Source organism: Phocoena sinus, chromosome 18 (assembly GCF_008692025.1).
Source record: "Phocoena sinus isolate mPhoSin1 chromosome 18, mPhoSin1.pri, whole genome shotgun sequence".
Classification (NCBI taxonomy): Eukaryota; Metazoa; Chordata; class Mammalia; order Artiodactyla; family Phocoenidae; genus Phocoena; species Phocoena sinus.
This window is the reverse complement of record NC_045780.1, coordinates 7368535-7372795: the sequence shown is the minus strand read 5'-3', so window position 1 is coordinate 7372795 and position 4261 is coordinate 7368535. Positions and strand designations below refer to the sequence as shown.

Genomic DNA, 4261 nt, shown 5'->3' with positions numbered 1-4261 from the left:
CAACAGTTTTACTGATCCTGTGTTAATTTAAGACCCAATGTTTCCACTCGCATGTTTTTTTGTTTTGTTTTGTTTTTTGTTTTTGCGGTACGCGGGCCTCTCACTGTTGTGGCCCTCTCCGCTGTGGCTCAGCGGCCATGGCTCACGGGCCCAGCCGCTCTGTGGCATGGGGGATCTTCCCGGACCGGGGCATGAACTCGTATCCCCTGCATCGGCAGGCAGACTCTCAACCACTGCGCCACCAGGGAAGACCACTCGCAGTTTTTTTAAAGTTGCAAATGCAACCCTGATTTTTCTTTTAAAAGATTACAATGTACATTACATTTTATTAAGGGAAACAAAGAGTTAATTGCAAGATGCAAAAAGATAAGAAAGAGACAAACTACAGCGTGAGTATTGTTCAGAGGTAGTAAGTAAGCACTCTAAGCTACAGAACATGTTGAAATTCTTTTGGTTTGTATGAGTTCGCATGAGGTAATAAAGCTGTGTTTTGATTGGTGAGATGTATAAATACTCTTTTGCTACACTATATACAACACTCCAGAGAGCAGGGCCTTTGCGCATGCCCAGAGGACGTAGCAAACCTTGACAAGTCTGTGCAGCACCCAGTGCACACCATAAAACCCCAGACGGATCTCGTGGTCACCTCTATCAGCAGCAAGTATCTTCAGCTCTCAAAACAGTCTGGATCCATAATTTAATTTCCGAGCAGACTCTGGGCACTGGTGCTTTCAGAGAGAGAAAAGATGCTACCAGTCTCTGATCTAATTATAACATAAGAGATCGAAACCCAAGTGTGACGAGAAGATTCTTAAACACAACCATCATTAGCAGGTAGCCAAACAGCTCCTTTATTCCAACTCCATTAGTGATATGAAAGAAGGACAATCAAAGTCTGCAGTGGATATATGCAAGAAGTTCAATTTAGGTGAGGTGAGTCTTTGTATCTGCTTTAGCGACTGAGGTTTAGCATATATTGTACTTTTTACCCTTAAGGCCAAGTAATTGGCAAGTGAGAAACCATTAATGTAAACTATTGGTAATAAATTATAATAAAATAGCTATAGGACTGTCAACAGTGTTAAACCTTGGCCTAATTGGTTAAAGTGCTTTTTTAACATTGTGTGTTTTTAAGTATAAATTCAAATGATTATGATTCCTTAAAAAACAGATTTACCAAGTTCTCTAATTAAGACAAGGTTTTACAGTAAAGCTGTAGATGGTAGGCTACAAAAACGCTTTCCTTTTCCTCCTGTTACTCTGAATGCACTTATCAAGGCATGTCAGCTCAGGGAAAGGTGTTGCCAGAGATTAGTTAGCGGTATCAGAGTGCACACTTCCTGGGCCTTCTGTAGGAGAAGTCACAGAAGATGGAGTTGTTGCGTCCTGCCAGCCTCCATTAGCGTTTAAAGTATGTGGACTGTACAGTGAATTTCCTCCAAGGCCATCAGTGTATCCCCCCATCTGATTGGTCACATGACGGAGGGTACCCACCAGAATTTGGCGTGGTGGGCGAGTTGGTCTGGTGGTTCTGCACGGCTGCGGCCACTGCATGTGCAGCTGTCACAGCTGTCTTTGCAGCGTGGAGATGGGCTTCTTCCTGAAACTTGCCGATATTCTTGTACCTGATTCGTTTGTTGCCAAACCAGTTGGATACCTGTGACACTGTGATGCTGCATTTCTTGATCAGCTCCTCTTCGGCTTCTTCACTGCGGTAGGGGTTGCTGAGGTGTGAGTAAAAGTATTCATTCAAGATTTCTGTGGTCTGTTTACTGAAGTTACGACTTTTTCGTCTGGCATCAAGAAACCTTGATCTTAAAATCATAACTGCTTCACAAGTGCTTTGTTTGAGCTGCATCTGAATGGAACTAAATTTTCAATGGATGATGCCTACCATTCTTTCCATCTCTTTTGGGGAAATGGGACGTGTTCTACTCTGCTCTCGGAGAAGGTTCATCACGTGTGTAGTGAATTCATTACGTGCCTTTCTCAGGACCTGAAACCCCTTCTGCCAAAAGCATATTGTCCAGTCTCATTAGCTGGGGATCGGGAGGGTCCCCCTCCTGGGCTCCTCTGATGCTGAAACCTGCTAGTGTTGGAGGGTCTCCTGCAGCGGGGGGGGGGTGGCAGTGGCTCACCGTGGGGACAAGGACACGGGCAGCAGAAGTTGTGGGAAGTACTCCTTGGCGTGAACCCCCCCAGAGTACGCCCAAATGTAAGTTTAATTACCGAAAAAGTTGTTTGCAAAATGCGGCTGAGGTTTGCAGCAACAGTGAGCTTCCTAGTGTTGCGCTCCAGAATCACTCAGACTTAAATCTCAGGTTTCAGTGTCTTCAAGAGTAAAGCTTGTCCCACTACGTTTACTGTGTGACAGCAGACCAGAACAAATGGCTCTCTTTAGTCAGACAAATGTGAAATGGAAAGGAGAGAAGTAGCTGAGCCTCAGAATTCCTCCTCTCAAATTTGTCATCAGACCAGTTACTCCCTTCTACCCAGGGAGGAGTTAATGAGAAGTTAGAGGTCAGCCGTGACTATTACCCTGAGGAAGTTTCATGTGGAGTATGAGAGAGCTTTTTTGCCCTCAGTGGTACTCAGTAGGTATTTGTTAGTGGATTTTTTTACTACCTTACATTGCATCAGCATGCTGTGATTTTTAATACCTATATGAGAAGTTATAGAGTTATAACTTCAACCAGTCAAATTAGTATATATTATCCTTTGCTTTGTAAGAAATTTCCCCAAAACAGCTTAAAAGACAAACATTTATTATTTCACATAGTTTTTGATGGTCAGGAAACTGGGAGTGGTTTAGCTGAGTGGTTCCAATTCAGGTCCTCACAACATGACAGCTGGCTTTCACCCAGAGCAAGTGTCTGAGAGAGCAGCAGAAACCTCAATGTCTTTTATAATATAGCCTTAGAAGTGACACACCATCACTCTGTTGTACAGATCCACCTTGATATAATGTGGGAGGGATGTACACAGGCTGTAAGTACCAGGAGGCAGGGCCCACTGGAGCCCATCTTGTAGGCGGCTACCACAAATATATAACGTTAGTTTGATTTTGTTACCTCACGTTGCTTCATATGAGAGCAAGTAATTCAGTAATGTTGACTATCCCATTAAAATTATTAAAGTATTAAGGTAGTTTGTGAAATAACTGTATTTTTGTATATATTACTGTATAATTTCCTAGCTGGAGAATAAATTGAGAGGATGATTTTCTGCTGCTGGTTGGTCCCTCCCTCCCATCTAGCTCTGCGTCTAAATCTAAAGTTTACATAGTATGATTATGGTCTTCCAGATAGTCTGTGAAAGTTCAAGTGATCTACAGGCTGACTTATTATAAGGTAATAATAGCTACAGTTTTGATTTTTATATGAATTAATAATTCTGGTCTTAGGGAAGTTGTTTCTTAAAGTCTGATCAGCTTCTGATTTATTCAAGGGAGGGTTTGTAATCAGGTTGAGGTGGACTAGACGGCTGGTGAAGGGCATTTACCGCCCTGAGATGGTCCATAGGCCCAAAGGAGTCTCCATCTCTCTAAGTAAGCGCCAGTGGTTTGATTCAGATTCCAGTGCCAAGGCACTAAAAATCATTAACCATTTTATTTTACTCATTTATTTCATCATATGAGATGAACTCACTTATTTCATCATAATTTAGATCTCATATAAATGCTAAATAATTTCAGGTTTTGTAAGATTAAAAAAATAGCAATGCAAGTTAGAGGGAACTTGAAATGTTCATTGAATTAGAGTATAAAATTCATTTGTATAAAACATTCTATTTTTAATGTTTTCCAACACTGTGGAAAAGACAGTAATTTGAAGATTATGGCAGAAATGTTTTAAGATAAATTGACAACACCTAAATGTTCCTTGGAATTATAGCTGTAAAAATTGTTGGGTCGATTTGCATTTTAAGTTGCTTAAAGAATGTTCATTAAGTTGTTTAAAGAATTTGTACATGAATGACCAGTTATAGAAGCCCAAATATGAGTATAATCAAATTTTTCATCTGTATTTAAGCTGTTTACTACATAGACAGAAGGGCATACAGAACATACCAGCATCAGCCCAGTGAACTCATCTGGCTGTTATAATTTCCAGTCATGTAGGCATATTTAACAGCAGCTTTCACCCTCAAGTATTAGGAGGCACTATTTTGCTAATCAGGAAAGAAATTCCAGATAATTCATTTTACTTTCTAAATGTAATTTGTTGTGGTTAATCAATAAAATGTTGTATGGTTTGGGTAC

General features: G+C 40.8%; 1 pseudogene; it reads right to left on the bottom strand.

Moving 5' to 3' along the window:
- Positions 1-263: 263 nt before the first annotated feature.
- LOC116743111 lies at positions 264-2539 on the bottom strand (annotated as a pseudogene).
- Positions 2540-4261: the final 1722 nt, after the last annotated feature.